Consider the following 23,752-nt stretch of genomic DNA (forward strand, 5'->3'; position numbering starts at 1 on the left):
AGAAAACGTATTAGAGATTTTCAGTCTGATATAAAAAAACGAGCTGTACTGGAAAGAGGGGGGAAAAGGAGAGGTACACTCTAGTTTTATATACTTTAAATGCCTTGACTTCCCCTGGAACTTTCCAGAGCTGCTCAGTCAAGAACTTGCTCTTCCCCTGTCCTTCCAGCTGGTCTTCTGGGGGAGGGGCCTGCTGTGCTGATTCTCAGCTGTGTGCACCTGAGGGAGCTGCCCCACCCCCTGCCAGCTGCACGGCTCAGTGGGAGCTGTTTATTCTGTGACGTCCCTGCTCCCTGGTGGCCCCACCCCATCCCAGGCAGGAGGTGACACCAGGAAGAAACCACACTGGCGGCGGCCAGCTCCCCAGCTATGGAGTCAGCTCCCACAGTAACTACCACAGTTCCCAGTCTGCACTGGCCTGGATGCTCCCGGGGTGGGAGGCACTGATGTGCAAGCTTGGGGGCACCTGGCGGCAGGAGCGTCCTCGCTGTCTTGTGCCCTCCTGGCCTCCGACTGTCCCCGTGGGGAGTGCAGGATCCTGGGCTATGTCCCCTGGTGCCCTAGGACCTGTGGCCTGTGCCACTGGGACCATGCTCCCAGGGCTGCAGCTCCTGAAGGCAGCAGGGCACAGCCCCTCCTCCCGGAGCCCCCGGATGACCCACCAGCTTCTCCCCGAGGTCCCACCGGGAGGGCTCCAGCCCTTTATCAAGCTCCGCCCATGGTGTGTGGGGTGCTCTCCCCTGGGCGCACTTCTTCTGTTAGTGACCCCAGGAGATTGGGGGCCCCACTGCCCCTCCTGGGATCCTGCTCCAACTTCCTGCCAGCGCCTTTCCGTCCAGGAAGATTGGTAAAGCTCCTGCTTCTCCTGGGGCTGGGCTTTCCTGTCCTGGAGGCTCTCCCCACCCGGCCTTAGCCAGGCCCCTTGCGGGGGTGGGGGGGGGCTCCCCCACTGGATTCCTTTTTATTTATTTATTTTTCCCACCTTCTTACATTGTTAGAAGTGTGAACTCTTCTCACTGTAGCATTCCAGCTGTTCTCTCTTTAAATATCTAGTCTGATTCGTAGGTTTTCAGGATGATTTGAAAGTTATCTAGGTAAGTTGGTGGGGCCGGGTGAGATGAGGACCCTACTCCTCCGCCCCCTGAAAAAATAACTTTAATGGAAGCTTTCTTGAGGTAGTAAGTTTTAGAGCGTGTACTTTCTTCAATATTTACATATATAAAAATTTATAAATATCATATAGCTATCTTCATAGTGAAAAATTACAAAGAAATATTAATGTTATTATAATTATTCTTTATTGAGCACAAATATGGTGTCACTAACTAGACTAACAGCTTTACATATATCATAGCTAATTTGCCCCAAACCCCTATAATGTAGGCATTATTACCATGTGACAGTTGAGGAATCTGAGTTTAATGAAGGTTATATCTCTCACAAAGATGATGGAGCAAGTGGGGGGAAATCCAAGTCTCTCTCCCTCAAAAGACTTACTTTTGAATACTACTCAGTACTTAACCTATTTCTGTCCCCCATCCTATTGTCCTCCTTCTCCTCCTAGGCGCAATTTCTTCCTCTCTCTGACCATTTCCTATAAAGTGGCTTTAAATATTTTCTTTGAAGATTTTGAGTACTAATACCTTTCACTTCTACTTCCTATACATTACAGGGTTTGCTAAATATGGCATACTATGACTAAACTATTATCTTCACATGTTATTTACATTTTCAGGGTAATTTCATTGTTTTTACTTTACATAATATAGATTTTTTTATTTATTAGTGTAGAAAGTGTCAGGATGTGTGAACACAATAAAAACAAATGCCAACATAAATTTTCTCATTTTTATGTAGTTTCCTCAAAAAGTTAAAAATAGAACTACCCTATGATGCAGCCATTGCACTAGTAGATATTTACACAAAGGATACAAAAATACAGATTTAAATGGGTCCATGCATCCTGATCAGCAATAGCCAAACTATGGAAAGAGCTGAAGTGTACATTGACTGATTAATGGATAAAGAAGACATGGCATACACACACACACAGACACACACACAATGGAATATTCATCCATAAAGAAAAATGAAGTCTTACCATTTGCAACAACGTGTATGGAGCTAGAGTGTATTATGCTAAGCAAAATAAGTCAGAGAAAGACAAATACCACATGATTTCACTCATATATGGAATTTAGGAAGCAAAACAGATGAACATATGGGAAGGGAAGGGAAGAGTGAGGGAAGCAAATCTTAAGAGACTTTTAATGACAGAGAATAAACTGAGAATTGAGGAAGGAAGGTGGGGGGTGGATAGACTACATGAGTTATGGGTATTAAGGGGGGCACTTGTCATGTAGAGCAGTAGGTGTTATATGTAAGTAATGAATTACTAAATTTCACTCCTGAAACCAATACTACCCTATATTTTAACTAACAAGAATTTAAATGAAAATTTAGAAGAAGAAAATTTCTTGCTTTTAATGCATCCTTTCAGATGTTTCAAGAACCTGGAAAGTGACCTCAGAATCCTTAACATTTACTGCATCTACTTCTCATATCTAAACCAATTGAAGAAATTGCTTTATTGGGTGGGAGGTGGTTCCAAGAGTCTTATTTCTTAGGTATCAATTTTTCAATTTTAACTTTATCAACCAGAATTTTTAAAAATTATTTTCTTCCTGAAGCATTAACTGAAATCAGAACAGGGATAAAAAAGGCATTAAGCCCTTTCCCAATCATTTAATAATCATTAATACTTATCGCTCGCTCACCAGTTTTGATATAACATGAAGATAAAATTTCATATTTGCAGCTTAAACTGAAGCAGTAAGACCTTTGCAAAAACCTGGTTAGAACCATCATTTTTCTTCCCTTAAACTAGATGAGACAGTAATTGCTTTAACGTATTTTGATTTGCTACCAACAAAATCCATTATTAGATAACAAATATTACATTTATGAGATAATGGAGGTTATTTGTTTATTTTGTAATAAAATTGATTCATACAGAAATTATTACCTTAGAGAACTGATGCCATTGGTAGTTGAATGCCCCACCCCATGACACATACTGTCCTCACTGAAAGATTATTACAACTGGAAGTACAACTATCCCTTATTCTTACTTCCTAATGAGTCATATATTTTTTATCCAGAATACAATGTTTGAATTTTAAAATATGTGCATTTTTATTTTATGAAAAACCCAGGGGAGAGATATAAAGTGTGCTGCAGTGTTATCTCAGCTGTTCTCCTCATAGGCTCAAGTCTAATATTCAAGTTGCTTAAACTTATTGGGTATTATCATTTTCATCTTCATGACTCTTTTCCTGAGCATATAATTTTTCAGGGGTGCCAGTATTTACTTCTGGCGAAAGTCTCAGTACAGTAGTATCCCAAGTATAAATTAGATAGTGAGAAAGTAAACCAAAGGCTTTCTGGGCTATGCTGTTCCTAAATGAATGCTTAAAGAACCTAAAACAGTATTCAATTAAGGCTACTCAGGAGCCATATCTGGAAGAAAATAGAGACAAGGAAGGCCATTCTGCAAACACAAAAGTCAGAAGAAATTGAATCCCTCCTTTTTCTGAGGAACATGAGTGACTACCGCTTCTTTACCAATGTCAACTACAGTCCTGCTTTAATCTTCTCACTTCCTAGATAAATATGTAAAAATAATATAACACATTATTCCCTACGGTGCAGTCCCCTTTGCTATTGCAAGCATTATTTTACCTTTATTTCCCTGGAGGTGTGTTCCTAATGACAGGTGATGTCAGTTAATATCTTTTATATATTATTTCACTGTTTCTTTATCTTATTGTATATATTTATTGAACTATAGAAGGAAGAAAATAATTTACGCCCACTCCTGTGACATATTAAGGCAAACTATACATAAGTGTATCTATTAATGAATACATTAAATTAAATACTTAAAGAGTAGGGATTATAAGAGTATTTTATCATGAAGAAATCCTTGATAGACTGCACTAGTAGAGAAATTGTCTGCATTGGCTGGGAACACATTATGTTTCCCACATAAAATGCTAAAATACAAACTCACACTTTCCAAACTTAAACTATGCAGATATTTACAGGACCAGATTAGGGTCAGATACTGTATGGAGCCCCCTGACTGGGACACTAGAAGAGGTAAATGATATAATGAGATACATTTTGCTGACATTTTCTTCACTTTGAGTATCTGTAGTTGAATCAGACATGTTTCAAACACAAATATTCTGCCTTACCAACCATGATGTTCTGAATGAGCAACTAGTTAGATGGGTCATGAGTCAAAGGAGGATTGTCATCGAAAAGCAACATTTTCATTTTGCACTTATGTATCAGAAATGATAAAAGTACAATCAGGTCATATAACAATCTGAGAAAGCAGGACTTGTCCCATTTCACAGTAAGAATTAGTAAGAAGCTCTTCAGATTCAGAAGCTATTGTATCTGTCATTGTATCGCTTTTGAACCACAGTTAATTGAGGGCTTGTGACTTTCCAGTGTTTCAGATTGAGGCTGGAATGTCAACCAAAGGTGATCAAAGTGTGAATACTTTCAAGTTTATACCCTAATCCTTAAAGTCTAAATATAATGCTCCTAATACAATGTGAATATAAAAAAGTGTGGTACTTTATTAAACTAGGCATAAGGATGACTAAAACGAATATGCTGAAGAAGAAATGTGGTTAGGAGAAAGAAGAAGCTCACAGTTTCAGAGCTATTTTTTACTCACTTTACTCCTCATCCTATATCTGTATATAAGTAAGTATTCTTGAAAAGACATACAGCTTTTTGCAAATCATACTTGAGTCATAAGCTACTTTTACAAAATGGCAGAGGTGTCTTCTCCATCACTTTTTCCAATCTGAGATCCCTGCCCCTTTTTGAATGGCTGATATCATGGATGTCCTTACACACTAGGAGAGTAAGTTCCCACCCACAAGGATGAAATCATACCTTGCAGACGTCACCAGAGTTATCATGATCTCAACACATTCAATTAATAAGCACCATATACCAAATTTTCATTAAAAGAGATACATGCAGCCAGCGGCCAGTGGTTTTTCATTAAATCCATGTGCTTCCAACTGGTCCAGCTTTTGCAACTATCACTCCTCAGATCCCATCATATCATAAGTCACAGATCCTCTAACTCTTCATTTACCTAAGTTCTACTTCTAATGAGCAAAACTCATAGCCTCTTAGCAGCCTTCTGCTGCTTTTGCTGCTGCTATAACATTCTTTCTTCTATCTCTTTGTATTCTGCATTTTTGTGCATTTACGTGATACTGCTGAGTGAGAGTTGTTTTTGTCTAGTCTCAGTAATTCAGCACTTCTATCTTGCACTCTCTGCCCATAGAGCTGTGGATTACTGTTGTTATTCCCATCTACACTAAAATGTGCTCATGTGTGCCAGTGACACTAAGCCAACTTAAGCTACTATTAAATAAAACCCCTCAAATCTCAGTTGCAGAAAACAACAAATATTTATTTCTAACTTTTGCTATGAGTTGTCAGAATGGCTCTGCTCATCACTTAATGGCCCGAGATGAAGGTTCAACCATGTTTTCAGATGTGGTCAGTTGCCATGCAATAAGGATGTGACACACCTCACTTCTTCTCATAGGCCACTGAACAAAATTAGTTACACGACCCCCTAATCAAAATGGCACCAGGCAAAACAATCTTACTTTGTTCTGGGAGGGCAGAGACCTGGAAATAGTTGGCAACCAGTATTAACAACTACTGCTCTAAACATGTATAAAGGCAAACACTAACAATTCTGAATTGCCTACAGTTATATTCTTCATTAAAGTGTTTTATTGAGTACTAATAAGGAGAGCAAAGTTGGCTTTTGTTTTGTTTTATTTTTTGACTCAACATGTTTGTTTTTAAAAGACTATCTTTTTACTGCAGTAGGTTCACAGGAATATCGAGCAGAAGGTACACAGTACCTTCTGTGTATATTTCCCATATACTCCTTGCCCTCATACAACATAGCCTCCCCAACTATCAACATTGCCCACCAGAGTGGTACCTTTGTTACAGTTGGTCAATCTACATTAATAAATCATTATCATCTAAAGCCAGTAGGTTACATTAGGCTTCACTCTTGGTGTTGTACATTCTATGGATTCAGACAAATATATAATGACATATACTCACAATTATAGTATTGTACAGAATAGTTTAACTCCCCTGAAAATCCTCTGTGTTCTCACTATTAACACTTCCCTTCCTATACCCCTTGGAACCACTGACCTTCTTACTGACTCCACAGTTTCATCTTTTCCAGGATGTCTTATAGTTGGAATCATAAAGTATGTAGCCTTTTCAGATTGACTTCTTTCATTTAGTAATATGCATTTAAATTTACTCTATATTTTTGCATGGCTTGATAGCTCTTTTTTTAGTGCTGAAACATATCTCATTCAATGTCTGGATGTACCATAGTTTGTTTATTCTTTCACCTACCAAAGGATATCTTGGTTACTTCCAAATTTCAGCAGTTATGAATAAAGCTGCCCATAAACATCCACGTGTAGATTTTTGTGTGGACATAAGTTTTCAACTCCTTTGGGTAAATACCAAGGAGTAAGATTGCTGGATTGTAAACTAAAAGTATGGTTAGTTTTGTAAGAAACTGCTAAACTGTATTCCAAAGTGGCTGTACCAATTTGCATTCCTATAGGATTAATAGGTACTGAATAAATACCATGTGCTATGACTTATGACTTGTGCTTGGTTATACCAATAGGATCTTGTTGAATTTAATATAATTCATTGGGAGTAATTATTTCATGAAATAGGAACAGAAAAACTCAGTTTTATAGAAGTAGGACAATTGTGCACAGGTACATTAGTGCATTAATGCCTTCAAGCTTCCCCTTTATGCTCATATTGCAGATATATTGCAGATATAGTCCCATTCTGCATTATCCATTATTCCACCTCTCCTTGTTTGCCTGCTTTTACTCTGAGATCTTTCTTTGGTCTGCAACATTAAGTATCCCAACCTCAGCAGCTGAGCCACTTATCCTCCTTCCTATTCTTACTTATGGTTGTATCAGACTCAAAGAACCCTAGTCAGTCATTAGATAGCTCAGTATCAGAGAACACATGACCTTAATCTTCTATTGCTTATATCCTTCTCCTTTTGGACTCTAGCTTTATCTTTATTTTTTTTAATTCTTTTTTTAATTTTTATTTATTTATGATAGTCACAGAGAGAGAGAGAGAGAGGCAGAGACACAGGCAGAGGGAGAAGCAGGCTCCATGCACCAGGAGCCTGATGTGGGATTCGATCCCGGGTCTCCAGGATCGCGCCCTGGGCCAAAGGCAGGCGCCAAACCGCTGCGCCACCCAGGGATCCCTAGCTTTATCTTTAAATCAAAGTCTTGTCTTCCACCCTTTCTGGCTTTTTTTGTGTGTATACTGTTCTTGTTATCTAAATATATGCTTGGATTTTGTTAATCATTTAAGTATCTCTTAAAAAGAAGATATTTATTTCTGAGTCCCAGTCCCCTGCCTTTGACTATGCTCTTTTGAATGCTGATTGATCAGATATTCATGCTTTGTCCTATGACCTTCATTTCATTAATCTCCTCACTCCTAGCTCTTGGTTTCTTTGATCTCAAACGCTGAATGTCTCTAGATTGCTTTGTACACTAATGACAACAAGCAAATTCTTCAAACAGAGAAATCTATGCAGGATCAGCAGAGTTCTATCTCACCATTAGGTGACTAATTGCCCCACAGAATGACCATTATCATAGAAGTTCAGAAAATAACAAGCCATCACATCACATTTCTTCACTGACCTATTAATGTGATGAATTATATTCATTGCTTATGGAACATTAAATCATTATAGCATTTTTTGAACAAACCTTTTTGGTTCATGTTTTGATTTTTTAATTTATTGTAGCATTTAATTTGCAAGTTTTTTCCTCAAGGATTCTCACACATATTGAAAATAAGATTAGCTTTTTTGTGATCTTTGTGAAGTTTAGAGAACTTTTCTTTTAGTCTACACAGAAAGAGGAAAACTGGGCAGGGAGATAGTAAAAGTTTAGTAGCTTTCTCTTAGACCTGATACTATTAACATGCTAGTTCGGTGGGTCATTTATGAACAAGTACATACAAAATGTTTAATGGCTCCGACTCAATGTGAGTTTACTTCTTCTTCATGTAATAATCCAAGACAGTTTAGAAGAACAATTTTCAAATTCTCAAGTTTAGAATTTAATGGGTTTTGTTGTTTTGACAAAGGCCAATAACATGCCTTCATTTTAATCTGCATTATCTTAATAACTTTTGATTCTCTAAGTTAAGAGATTGATCTCTTCTTCCTAGTGACTCAAAACAGCAACCCCACTATTTTTGGTATCATGCAGAAGATAACATAGCATAGTAAGCAATGGCATGATACTCTGAAAAGCATTGGTGAAGTTATTAATAATTTTAAAGAATATCTCTCTCTTTAAAAAATGGCCTTTGTCTTAGCCTCGGCACACAGGTATTTCTCAAACTCTTTAACATAATTGAATATAGTGATTAACATATAAAACATTATGGAATATACAATTTATATATTATCTATGTACTGAAATTTCTAGGTTCCCTTTCTCTGGGCATTTGAGACAAAAATATTCTATAGCAATAAAAGTATGCACTCTGTCACTGGGTTAAGCTCAAATGGGGCATAAGGAGTGAGAGATTTTTCATTTACTACTGGATTAGTAAGACTAAATAAGCTTGGAATACAGCTCCAGTTGAGTAGATGCATGTTCATTCTACTTGATCTCTCCCTTTCCATAAATAAGAGAGGTTTGATACTGAAATAACTGGAAATTGTACTGGCATGTTATTTTTCAGGCAATATCTTATTGATGTGGGCTGATGTGAAGAGGAAAGAATAGCACAGAAGTGTGAAGGTGACTCATAATGCCATGTTCATATTATTTTCTATAAATAAGAAAGATAACATGCATCATCATCAGTATAGCTGAGGGAATCAGTTTTTTTACCCTTGTGCCAAGCTATATTATTTCACATTTATACTATTGTTATGAATATGAACTTTGAAGGCTCCAGTGGAGAGTCAAAGTGATTTCAAAGATATGCATCTTCTCCTATACAAGACATTCAATTTTTCTTCCTTTAATGGCTGTTGATGCTAAAATACAAAATGCAGCCTGATAAATATCTAGCCCACTAAAATATGATTCCACTTATGCAGAATGATTTGGATGGTACTGCTTATTTTTTAATATGATATTTCCTTGAGAAAAGAAAAGAAATGCTGGTATTGAATACTATTTCATTTTCTGTTATATATATTCAGTGAATTTATCATCTCTCCATAAATACAACAGTTAAGCAACAAAATAGAATGACTGGACACCTTCCATATTTGTAATTTCTTCCCTGATTTTCTGGGGCTAAGGTGGTATCACAACCTGGCAACCTCCCATTAAAGACTTTTGACAGCAAGAAACCATGTTTAGGATTGTGTTGAACAATGAACACACAGATTTCAGGTAATGATGGGAAGGATGACATTTCCTATATACTTTCTCTCATCTTTAACCTTTAAGAAATATTTTATTTTCCTATCTTGGCTAGTGTCATTGCCTCCTGGGGTCCCCACTCTCACCTTTCCAAATTCATTCTATTCAGCATATAGCAACTGAAGTAATCTTGCAGGAAAAAAAATCAGAGAATTGTGTAAAATGTTTTAATTGCTTTCCATTTCAGTTTGAAAAAACAATTCTGTTTTTTTTTTTTTCAATATAGCTTACAAGGGACTACTTGCTCTGTCCTCTATCCACTCTCCAGTTTTCCCAGTACTGTTTTCCTCATCACTCATTATTACTCCCAACCTACCTAGATGATCCTGGTGTAGTTCTGTTGTACAAGAATTCCCTCTAGTTTATTATTTGCCCTATTTATAATTTATTACTTTAGTATTTGTTTTAATGCTCAAACTGTTCCTGATTTTCCCCATCATATCAGTTCCTTTAGGCTGGCTTGTGTGTTGTTTTGAAAACCCTCTACGCTTTTTTTTCAGCATTTCTTACTATTTTTTTTTTTACTTCATAACAAAGCATTTTTTTTTTATTAATAGCTGTACTGAAATAGCCCAGTATGCATTTGGCATTATATTTCCAGCTTTTTCCATGGTCTCATCTAGTACTATGTGACATGCATGTACAGTTCAAACATTCCTCACATCCACATGCGGTTAGAGCTGGAAAAAAAAAAAAAAAGACTGGCAAGAACCTATTTCTCTTTCCCTGACTCATTTTAGTTTCAATATAATCAACACCTCCTTCTTAAAAACAGCATGCAGGGCTCCCACTGACAAACCTGAACGGAAATCAGATTAAACTGAGTAGTAACAGGTAACTGCTTCCCATCTACAATAATGGTGGGAGGAGTATTTACCAGTGCCTCCCTGCCTGCCATTTGGCTTCTTTGGCCCATGCTATAGCATGACTACCAGGCAGCCATTTGACAGCTGACCGGGAAATTTGGAAAATTATAGGTTAAGTATATGTGAATTATGTGGAGAAACTAGAGGTTTAGTAATATTGCTATAAAGAACATAAAAAGTAGTTTAAATGCTTTTGCTATAATGGTTTTTATCATTTATTATATGGAATAAATATATAATTTTTCATTTATATTTGTTTAGTAGTGCTCCTTTTATTTTTTTACTTTTTGCAATAAGCCCTTTAGATAGCAATGTGCTTAAAAAGAAAGAAAAAGAGAAAAAAATTTACTGAAAATTTTCCTTTGAATTTCCATTTTTCTAGACAGTTCTTTCTTTCTTTTCTTTTCTTTTTCTTTTCTTTTTTTTTTTTTGCACAGGTAAGTAGCACAAAATGTTTGTTGATGTTCAGTATCCATGCAGATGTTATCACTAAGCACATGAAAATAACAAGACACACATCTATTGAAGAGCATAGGCATCTATTTCAAATGTGAGAAACAATTTTGAGAAGACAGTGCCCAAATATGATTTAAAAATATGTTCATGGCAGCCTGTTCAGCGGTTTAGCGCCGCCTTCAGCCCAGGGCCTGGTCCTGGAGACCCGGGATCGAGTCCCACATTGAGCTCCCTGCATAGAGCCTGCTTCTCCCTCTGCCTGCCTCTCTCTCTCTCTCTCTCTCTCTCTCATAAATAAATGAAAAAAGTCTTTAAAAAATATATGTTCAAGTGAAGAAGGTATGCAGAAGGCATTTTATACATTGTTGCTATGAACATTGGGGGGCAGGTGTCCCGGAGTTTCACTACATCACTATCTTTGGGGTAAATCCCCAGCAGTGCACTTGCTGGGTTATAGGGTAGTTCTATTTTTAACTTCTTGAGGAACCTCCACACCATTTTCCAGAGTGGCTGTACCAGTTCATATTCCCACCAACAGTGCAAGAGGGTTCCCCTTTCTCCACATCCTCTCCAACATTTGTGGTTTCCTGTCTTGTTAATTTTCTCCATTCTCACTGGTGTGAGGTGGGATCTCATTGTGGTTTTGATTTGTATTTCCTTGATGGCAAGAGATGCGGAGCATTTTCTCATGTGCTTGTTGGCGATGTGCATGTCTTCCTCTGTGAAATTTCTGTTCATGTCTTTGCCCATTTCATGATTGGATTGTTTCTTTGCTGTTGGGTTTAATAAGTTCCTTATAGATCTTGGATACTAGCCCTTTATCTGATAGATCATTTGCAAATGTCTTCTCCCATTCTGTAGGTTGCCTGTTAGTTTTGTTGACTGTTTCTTTTGCTGGGCAGAAGCCTTTTATCTTGATGAAGTCCCAATAGTTCATTTTTGCTTTTGTTTCCCTTGCCTTCATAGATATATCTTGCAAGAAGTTGCTGTGGCCAAGTTCATAAAGGGTGTTGCCTGTGTTCTCCTCTAGGATTTTGATGGATTCTTGGCTCACATTTAGATCTTTCATACATTTTGAATTTATCTTTGTGTATGGTGTAAGAGAATGGTCTAGGTTCATTCTTCTGCACGTGGCTGTCCAATTTTTCCAAAACTATTTATTGAAGAGACTGTTCTTTTTCCAGTGGATATTCTTCCATGCTTTGTCGAATATTAGTTGACCATAGAGTTGAGGGCCCATTTTTGGGTTCTCTATTCTGTTCCATTGATCTATGTGTCTGTTTTTGTGCCAGTAGCATACTGTCTTGGTGATCACAGCTTTGTAGTACAGCTTGAAATCAGGCATTGTGATGCCCTCAGCTATGGTTTTAATTTCCAATATTACTCTGGCTATTCGGGGTCATTTCTGATTCCATACAAATCATAAGATTATTTGTTCCAGGTCTCTGAAGAAAGTCCATGGTATTTTGATAGGGATTGCATTGAACGTGTAAATTGCCCTGGGTAGCATTGACATTTTCAACATATTAATTCTTCCCATCCATGAGCATGGAATATTTTTCCATCTTTGTGTCTTCCTCAATTTCTTTCAGAAATGTTCTGTAGTTTTTAGGATATAGATTGTTTACCTCTTTGGTTAGGTTTATTCCTAGGTATCTTATGCTTTTGGGTGCAATTGTAAATTGCACTCCTTAGGATTAAGGATTGACTCCTTAATTTCTCTTTCTTCAGTATCATTGTTAGTGTATAGAAATGCCACTGATTTCTGTGTGTAGTACAAATACTGTTAAAATTGTTTGTAGTTCACAGATTTCATACTCAACAAATCAAAATAAAAACCAAAGCTGTCAAAATTTGCATCTATATGTAACTAAAAGACTAAACTACAAAAATGGGATTAAGCTAATATTGATTACCAAAAAAATCCTCAATTTGGTTATGCAAGGTTTCTCTTTGCTGCCTAACTTCAAGTGAATTTTGAAGTAATATTTCGTAAATTATCCTGTGTCCTACAATTTTATTCAAATTTTTAAGTAAATAATCCCTCTTACATTTTGGTTTCATTTTGTTCAAAGTTAGCTGGAGATTATTAATAAGACAGGTTTTTAAAAGTAATGCCTGAAATTATCATCCTTTCAATATTTTATTTAGTAATCATAGGAAATGAGACTTTAAAATAAAAAAACATTAAAATTCATCCCTAGAAAAGTGAGCAAAGAATTGAAAAATATTAAATGATGAGAACTCAAGAGCATAAGAGATTCAATTTTAAAATCCTATAAATGTACATTTCAACATCTTGACTTATTAGAATGACTTTATGATGGAGAGCTTATTTTTAACTGGAGAAAATTATATTCTGTATTGAATGAAACGGAGTTGAGAAGACCTGTTTTTTAAGCATCTAAACTTGGTGAAACTTTGAAAAGATTCACAAATAGATAGAAATTATTTGGCAAGTTTATTTGTAAAAATAATGAAAGAAGAATATTTGGGGTGATGTGTTTATGCATTTTAATGAAAAAATAAAATTGATACCATCTTCTATTTTGCAGAATTTGCTCTGAACTTACCAGATACATCACCCCTCAAAAAAAAAGTTTAATAGAGCAGAGTCAATGAACATATCAAAAACTTGAATTTATAACCAAATTATATTCAACTATTAAGACTGAAAAAATATGAATATTTTTGAAATAATATCATATTAATCAGGATATTTTTCAGATAAATATCAGTGAAAAAATATTTGAGAACGTATGTAAATATTACCAACAATAATTATTTTCTTTATGCTCTCTTTAATATTCATGACATTATAAAATAAAAACTGTTCAATGTACCTGATTATCTAATATTTATTAGAATTTATCCTTTTAAAAGCTATTTGGATAGGGACGCCTGGGTCACTCAGTGGTTGAGCATCTGCCTTCGGCCCAGGTCATGATCCTGGGGTACAGGAATCAAGTCCCACATGGGGCTCCCTGCATGGAGCCTGCTTCTCTCTGCCTATGTCTCTGCTTCTCTCTCTGTGTCTCATGAATGAATAAATAAAATCTTTAAAAAAATGTAAAAAAATTAAATCAATTTGGATAAATGTTTTTTATAGGTCCATTGTATAATAAAACCAATTTCTTATTAACTATCAAAGAGGATCTAATATATATGATAAATTAACCTCATGTCTGACCTGTGGGCCCTGTCATCCCATATATCATCAGTTATTATATGGCATGTAAAACACATTATTAAGATTCTAGACCTGTCTCTGCATGGAGCCTGCTTCTCCCTCTGCCTGTGTCTCTGCCTCTCTCTCTCTCTCTCTCTCTCTCTCATTCTCATGGATAAAGAAATAAAATCTTAAAAAAAAAAGAATTCTAGGCCTGTTTCTAGGGATTCGGCCCCCAGCAGCCTTGCTAATCCAAAGTTTTGAGGTTAGCCTTGCTAATCAAAGTTTTTATTCCCAGTTGCAGTGGTGGGTGTTTGCCTCTTGTGGCCAAGCCCTTACTTTAACTCCATTACAGCAGATAAGCCAAAAGTTTATTGCTTTATTTCTAGGTATTTGCCCAGGTTCCCTTGCCTGAATGCCCTGGAGACTTGGGGCTCCAGCTTCTCTTAGACATACAAAGTCCCTCAGGAATGGCTGATTACTGGAACTCTGCTCCTGCAGCCTGACCTCACTGATGACAATGCCATATTCATTTTTTAAAAGATTTTTTAAAAGGTTTTATCTATTTATTCATGAGAGACATAGAGAGAGAGAGAGAGAGAGGCAGAGACACAGGAAGAGGGAGAAGCAGGCTCCATGCAGGGAGCCCGATGTGGGACTTGATCTCAGGACTCCAGGAACACACCCTGGGCCAAAGGCAGGGGCTCAATCGCGGAGCCACCCAGGCGTCCCTTAAAGATTTTTTTATGTTTCAAATTTTTACTTAACTTCTAGTTAACATACAATGTAATATTAGTATCAGCAGTAGAATGTAGTGATTCACCATTAACATATAACAGTCAGTGCTCATCACAAATGCTTTAATGCCTATCACCCAGTTGGCACATCCCCCTACCCACTTTCCTTCCAGCAACCCTCTTTCTTCTCTATAGTTAAGTCACTTTTATGGTTTGCCTCGTAATTTTTTGTTCTTTCCCCTATGTTCATCTGTTTTGTTTCTTAAAATACACATATGAGTGAAATCATGGTATTTGCCTTTCTCTGACTGATTTGTTTCACTTAGCAAAATACACTCTAGCTCCATCCAAATGGTTGCAAATGCCAAGATTTCACTATTTTGGACAGCTGAGTAATATTCCATTATATATATATATATATATATATATATATATATATATATATATATATACTTCTTCTTTATCCATACATCAGTCAATGGACATTTGGGCTCTTTCCATAGTTTGGTTAGTGTTGATAACGCTGCTATAAACATCAGGATACATGTGCTCCTTTTTTAAAATTTAAATTCAATTAGCCAACATATAGTACATACTTAGCTTCAGATGTAGTGTTCAATAATTTATCTGTTGCATATAACATCCAGCGCTCACCACATCATATAGCCTCCTTAATGCTTATCACCATATTATTCTATCCCCCCACCTATCTTCCCTCCAGCAACCCTCATTTTGTTTCCTGTAGTTAAGAATCTCTCATGGTTTTTCTCCCCCTCTGATGACTTCCCATTCAGTTTTCCCTCCCTTACCCTATGACCTCTGCACTATATCTCATATTCCACATGTGAGTGAAACCATATGATAACTGTCTTTCTCCAATTGACTTATTTCACTCAGCATAATACCCTGCAGTTCAATCCATGACCATGTAAATGGTATTTGCCTTTTCTGACGACTGAGTAATATTCCATTGTGTATGTATGTGTATATATATATATACACATTATATATTACTTATCCATTCATCTGTTGAAGGGACATCTCAGCCGTTTCCACAGTTTGGCTATTGTGGCCATTGCTGTTGAACATTTGAGTGCAGGAGCCCCTTCAGATCACTACATTTGTGTATTTGGGATAAATACCTAGTAGTGCAGTTTCTGGGTTGTAGCGTAGTTCTATTTTTAAGTTCCTGAGGAACCTCCATACCATTTTATAGAGTGGGTGCACCAGCTTCCATTCCCACCAACAGTGAAAGAGTGTTCCCCTTTCTCTGCATCCTCACCAATCCTGCTGTTTCTTGTATTGTTAAGTTTAGCCATTCTGACAAGTGTGAGGTAGTATCTCATTGTAGTTCTGATTTGTATTTCTCTGATGATGAGTGATATAGAACATCATTTCATGTGTCTGTTATCCATCTGGTTAGCTTCTTTGGAAAAATGTCTGTTTATGTGTTCTGCCCATTTCTTAACTGGCTTGTTTGTCTTTGAGTGTTGAGTTTGATATGTTCTTTATAGATTGGGATACTAAACCTTTATCAGATCTGTCATTTGTAAATATCTTCTCCCTTTTTATAGGCTGTCTTTTAGTTTTCTGTTGTTTCCTTAGCTGTGCAGAAGCTTGTATCTTGATGAAGACTCAGTAGTTCATTTTTGCTTTTGTTTCCCTTGCCTCTGTTGACCTGTCTAATAAGTAGTTGCTCTGGCCGAGGACAAAGAGGTGCTGCCTGTGTTCTCCACCGGGATTTTGATGGTTTCCTATCTCATATTAAGGTCTTTCATTCATTTTGAACTTATTTTAGTATATGGTTGTAAGAAAGTGGTCCAGTTTTATTCTTCTGCTTGTGGCTGTCCAGTTTTCTCAACACCATTTGTTGAAGAGACTGTCTTTCTTCCATTGGATATTCTTTCCTGCTTTGTTGAAGATTAGTTGACCATAGATTTGTGGGTCTATTTCTGGGTTTTCTATTCTGTTCCTTTGATCTGTGTGTCTGTTTTTGTGCCAGTGCGATACTGCCTTGATGACTACAGCTTTGTAATATAGCTTGAAGTCCAGAATCATGATGCCTCCAGCTTTGCTTTTCCTTTTCAAGACTACTTTGGCTATTTGGATCTTTTGAGGTTCCAGACAAAAGTTAGGATTGTTTGCCCTAGCCTCTGTGAAAAATGCTGGTGGTATTTTGATAGGGATTGCATTCAATGTGTAGATTGCTTTGGGTAATACAGACACTCTAACAGTGTTTGTTCTTCCAATCCATGAGCATGGGATGTTTTTCCAATTCTTTGTGCCCTCTTCAATTTCTTTTATAAGTGTTGTATAGTTTTCAGAGTACAGATATTTTACCTCTTCGGTTAGGTCTAGTCTTAGGTATCTCATTGTCTTTGGTATAATTGTAAATGGGATCAATTCCTTGATTTCCCTTTCTGCTGCTTCATCAACGATGTGTAGAAATGCAACAAATTTCTGTACATTGATTTTGTATCCTGTGACTTTACTGAATTTGTGGATCAGTTCTAGTAGTTTTTGGTGGAGTCTTTTGGGTTTTTAACATAGAGTATCATGTCATCGGTGAATAGGGAAAGTTTGACTTCTTCCTTGCAGATTTGGATTCCTTTTATTTCTTTTTGTTGTCTCATTGCTATGGCTATAGGACTACCAGCAGTATGTTAAATAGTAATGGTTTGAGTGAATATCCCTGTCATGTTCCTGATTATAGAGGAAAAGCTCCCAGGTTTTTTCCCACTGAAGATGATATTAGCTGTGGGTCTTTCATATATGGCCTTCATGATGTTGAGGTATGTTCCTTCTGTCCCTACTTGTTGAGGCTTTTTATCAGGAATAGATGCTGTATTTTGTCAAATGCTTTTTCTACATCTTTTGAGAGGAGTTAGTGACAATTGAACCAGCCCTGCAAGAAAAATTAAAGAGGAATCTTTCAGTGAAAAAAAAACACCAAAAGTAATAAAGACTAGAAACTTTAGACCTAAAGACTTCTGCAGATTTAAAGTCAGGGGATGCAGAATCATATATTATACAAATGGACATCAAAAGAATGTCAGAATAGCCATAGTTACATCAAACAAACTGAATTTTAAAATAAAGACTGTAAAAAGAGATGAAGAAGAGCATTATGTCATAATTAAGGGTTCCATCCATCAAGAAGATCTAACAATTATAAATATTTAAGCCAACATGGGAGCACCCAAATATATAAATCCATTAATAACAAACAAACTCATTGATGACAATACAATAATAGTAGGGACTTTAACAACTCATTTGCAGCAATGGACAGATCATCTAAGCAGAAAACCAACAAAGAAACAATGCTTTTGAATGACACACTGAACCACATGGACTTAACAGATACACTCAGAACATTTCATCCTAAAGCAGCAGAATACATATTCTTTTCAAGTACACATGGAACTTTCTCCAGAATTGATCACACACTGGGTCACAAATTAGCTCTCAACAAGTACAAAATGGAGAACACACCATGCATATTTCAGACCTCAATGCTGTGAAACTAGAAGTCAACCATAAGAGAAAATTTGGAAAGACCAGAAATAACATGGAGGTGAATGACCATCTTACTAAAGAATTAATGTGTTATCCAGGAAATTAAAGGAGAAATTAAAAAGTACATGGAAGAAAATGTAAATGAAAACATGAGAGCCCAAAACCTTTGGGATGCAGCAAAGACAGTTTTAATAGAGGAGTATACAGTAACGTAGGCCTACCTCAAGATGCAAGAAAAGTCTCAAACACAAATATAATCTTACAGCTAAAGGAGCTAGAAAAATGACAGCAAATGAAACCTAAAACCAGCAGCAGAAGAGAACTAAGAATGATTAGAGCAGAAATAAATGATAAGGGAACAATAACAACAACAAATTAAACCCAGTTAGTACAGACCAATGAAACTAAGAGCTGGATCTTTGAAATAATTAATAAAATTAATAAACCCCTAGCCAGACTTATCAAAAAGAAAAGAAAAATAAAATAAAATTAATTAATTAAATCATGAATGAGAGAGGAAAAATAACAAGCAACACCACCAAAATAATTATAAGAGAGTACTATGAAAAATTATGTGCCAACAAACTGGGAAATCTGGAAGAAATGGATAAATTCCTACAAACATATAAACTATCAAAACTAAGGCACGAAGAAGTAGGAAATTAGAACAGATCCAAAACCAGCAAGGAAATGGAATCAGTAATCAAAAAACTCCCCAAAAAACAAAGTCCAGGGCCAGATGGCTTCAAAGGGGAACTCCAGCACACATTTAAAGAAGAGTTAATATTTGTTCTTCTGAAATTGTTCCAAAAAATAGAAATGGACAGAAAACTTCCAAACTCATTCCATGAGGCTAGCATTATCTTGATTCCAAAACCAGACAGAGACTCCACTAAAAGGGAGAAATACAGGCCAGCATCCCTGATGAACATGCATGCAAAAATTCTCAAGATGCTAACGAATCGAATCCAATAGTACATTAAAAGATTATTCACCATGATCAAGTGTGCTTTATTCCTGTGCTTCACAGGTGCTCAGTATTTACAAATCAATCAACATGGTACATCATATTAACAAAAGAAAAGATGAAAATCATATGAGCCACACTCATTTCTAACTACTTGTCACTATTGCTCCCCTAGTGCTTCACAAATCTCTCCTACTTGCTTCTCTCTACTAATTTGTTTCAAGTTAGTCTGGTCTCCAGATCTATTTTTCCACTACTATGCTTGACCTTGTCCTGACAGAGCCACAAGTTGGCTAGAAACACATTTTGAAGCAGTAAGGAATTGAAGTAGTAGGAACTTTATTTTTTATAGCTTCTTTATTCGGAGCCTTGTGCTCAACTTACTTTTCCCAACAAACGGTTGGTCTTGACCTACATGTTTTTTAGTTAAAATCTAAATCCACTATTTGTTTCCCTATAGTAAATATTGTACATTTTATTTTGTGAGATACTTCAGCATTAGGCAGAAAACGTTGCTTTTAATTTTTATATCACCTGTCTATGTGATAATGGGCAAACCACTTAATCTAAGTGTTATATCTCTCCTCTATAATATGGATTATTTGTGACTATGAGATAACAAATGTGAACACCTTTGAAAATGCAACGCACAAAATTTTGTGGGTTTGTATTAGATGTGAGGTTTATTACTACAATTGATATTGGTCTGATTGTCAGCGAAAAAAAATCATCTTAAGAACTTTGACTACTAGATAAATGTATTGGGTCCTGCCTTCCCATGCTCTTTATCCAATAATGCAAAAAGAAGAAAGCTTTCACGAAGTACTGGTGTTTGAAAGTGGAGCAATGCAGTATTCTATTGTTTTAATAATGCCTATCTTGCCTGAAACATTAAGAAAACAATTTAAATCTCCTAAGGCAAGTGTTTTTTATCAATCTGTACTTATCTTGCCACCTAGTGTTGTAGGTTTGAATAGCAGTGTTTTCACAATGAGTTTTAAATAAGCTAATTACTTCATTTGCTTTCATTTGGATAATTTTCTCTATGTTGTTACAATTCTGTGTTTTCTTGAATGTTTTTGAAATTGTTTCAAATTAAATATGAATTTAGGGGTGCTTAATATTTCAGAGAGGTGTTTGACAATGTTTTGGGTATGACTCCAGAAGTATCAACTGTTTAGCACTTTTGATATACAGACAAAAGACAATAAAGAAAATATTCTAAGTTATCCCTCCCAAAGCCGATTGGTATATACAGAAATGATAAAATCGTTATTAAGATTTTCAAGTGCTCTCATGGGTATCAATTAAACCTTCTAAAAAAAAAAATAATAAACCTTCTAAAAGTCATATCTGTGCTTATATTTTTACAATGTCAATACTTCTTATTACTATCTCTTTTAGAACTCTATGTAAGTATGACCATTAAATATTAAACCAACCAAATCGGCTATTTGTGAGGAGGAGGGATTTTGCCTACAGGCAAGGATTTCCTGTTTGGAAAATGTGAAGAAACTGAACATAAAAACAAGAGATGGGATCGAACAAAAAAAGAAAACGATAAGGTGGTATGACTGTGTTGATAATCAGAGCAGTTTGTAAAAGGTCAAAGAGTCATGGCCAAGAGAAGTAAAATATAAGACAAGGATATTAACATTTCTACTAATAGAGATATGTTTTCCTGGAAGAGCTGTCTTTATGAGAAACAAAAGCAATAGAGGAAACACTGTGATAACCAAATAGAAAACTCACTGAATACATTATGCTGAACATACGAGGTATATTCCTGGAAATCTGGGAACTGAAACATAGCATTTAAGTTAATAGGTAAGTACTCAACCAGTGTAACAGATGGGTGAGACAATTCTTTATCTAGATTTCCTTCATTAGTACTTATTAACAGCAGATGTAATTTGTCCATCTCCATTTTATATGAGTGACTTATTTGAGATTGCATATGGCTATCAGTGTTACTTGGGCTGAGCCTAGGCATTGTGATTCAAAGACAAACTTAAATTATCATGTCACTTGCCCCTGACTCCATTGAGTGATTGTGTGTTTTAAATTTTGCTTGTTTGGGATCCCTGGGTGGCGCAGCGGTTTGGCGCCTGCCTTTGGCCCGGGGCATGATCCTGGAGACCCGGGATCGAATCCCACGTCGGGCTCCCGATGCATGGAGCCTGCTTCTCCCTCTGCCTGTGTCTCTGCCTCTCTGTCTCCCTCTGTGTGACTATCATGAATAAATAAATAAAATCTTTTAAAAAAATAAATAAATAAATAAATAAATTTTGCTTGTTTTTTCTTTTGTAGGAGATGTAGAAGGCTAGAGGTGTTGAGTTTTCCAATATCCCTTATATGTATCATAAGCAACCCAGTTTTAGTTAGTGTCCTGGCCAATACATTAAGATTTAAGTGCTTTGAACACAGGTATCTGTAAGTATCCCTTGTGAGGTATTTAAGAATCACTGCAACATGGCCACAGAAACTACATTTGGAGAGGCATATGAAATTAAAGGATTTATTATACTCACAGGTCCTAGAGAACAGCACAGCACACCACAAAGGGTACCATATGGGAGGAAGTCCAAGGAAACAGGCTTAAGTAAGCACGTGAGGAGCCAATAGAGAGTGGGGACCACTGAACAAGGGTCAGAGTGGAGTACACAAGTAAAAGGCATGGGGGATTTCATTGTTGAGTTTTCATTGGCAGTCACAGAGGATAGCAAGAAGGGGAATTTGTGGCAGGGAGCAGACTTATCACACTGGTGCACATGGTCCCCCAAGTGGGGTGTTCATAGCTTCTTTGTGGAGATGTTGACATAGCAAAAAATATGAAGTTTTAAAATTTACTGAAAAAAAAGTAGGGCACATAGGTGGTTCAGTTACTATGGCACGTGACTTTATCTCGGGGTTGTGAGTTCAAGCCCCATGTTGCGTATAGATATTACATAAAAATAAAATCTCCAAATTTTTTAATGAAATTTAAAATACAGTATTATGCTATTATTTTCTGGAATTCCATAGCCAAATAATGAATAATATTCACATACCTGGTACAATGAATGCTATTTCTCAATAAATATTTATTGAGTGAATGAATAAGTAATGAAAGAAATAGTCTTGATTTTCAACATTGATTCCCTATAAAGGCCTTCATCTCCTCCACACCTGAAATCCTGTCTTTCATATGTAACACTCACAACAAACAAATACCCCATAATATAAACACCCCTTTAATATTATCCTGATTTTTAAAAAATCAATATTCTGGTTATCATTTTCTATATAAAAATTCATCTCAAAACTTGTTTTAACATTTTTTATCTGAGAGAGAGAGAGAGAGAGAGCATGCAGGGTGAAGGGCAAATGGAGAGAGGGAGAATCTCAAGTAGACTCCATGCTGAGTGCAGCGCCCAACACAGGGCTCAAACTCATGACCCCAAGATCACGACCTGAGCTGAAACAAAGAATTGGATGCTTAACTGACTGAGCCACCTAGGTGCCCCAAAACTTGTTTAAATATTGTTCTTAAAAACAGATTATCCCTGGATGTCTCAGCAGTTTAGCACCTGCCTTTGGCCCAGGGAGTGATCCTAGAGTCCCAGGATCAAGTCCCACATCAGGCTCCCTGCATGAAGCCTGCTTCTCCCTCTGCCTGTGTCTCTGCCTCTCTCTCTCTCTGTGTCTCTCATGAATAAATAAATAAAATCTTTTAAGAAAAACAGATTATTTTTCATCAAGAGTCTGTGAATTCATTGATCTCAGCTGGATGGTCTTTGCTTGGGACCCATATGTGTTTGCCGGATAGGGGCTGGGGATGAAATAATCTGAAGCCTAAGAAGGTTTGATGGCCAAGATGTTTTAGACGTAACTGGAAGTTATTGGGTAGCTGTCAACTGGGAGTAAAGCTGATACTGTGAACTGCAGCATCTCTAAGTGATGTCTCCACACAAATCATAATTTTCAAATCATGGTGGCTGGGTTCTTAGAAGGAATATACCAAGAACATTCATTCTGAAAGAACCAAGTGGAATAAGGTCTAGATGTATAATTTGTCTTATCATAATCTCTGCAATATTCTATTAGTCAAAGTAGTCACAGAACCTGCCAAGATTCAAAAGGAGAGGAAGTAGTTTCCATCTCTCTTAAAGGGATGGTCACAGAAACCAGTTATCTCAATTTTCTTTAAGTCAAAAAACATAAAATATTAATAATAAACATCTTATTACTGTTGTTGTTGCTATTATTTCCCATATTTCTCACTGATTCTTAAGATCACATAATCTTATGTCCTGATTTTGTATTTGAGGAAAGTGAGGATGAACATAGTTTTGTAACTTGGCAAAAGTCACACAGTAAGAACTCAAACACAGATATGCCTTTGCCATTTTATTTCATTATCCTTTCATTTTACCAAGAAATTTAATAAGATTTCCTGTTCTGTC

This window comes from Canis lupus, chromosome X, assembly GCF_011100685.1.
Source record: "Canis lupus familiaris isolate Mischka breed German Shepherd chromosome X, alternate assembly UU_Cfam_GSD_1.0, whole genome shotgun sequence".
In the NCBI taxonomy this organism is placed as follows: Eukaryota; Metazoa; Chordata; class Mammalia; order Carnivora; family Canidae; genus Canis; species Canis lupus.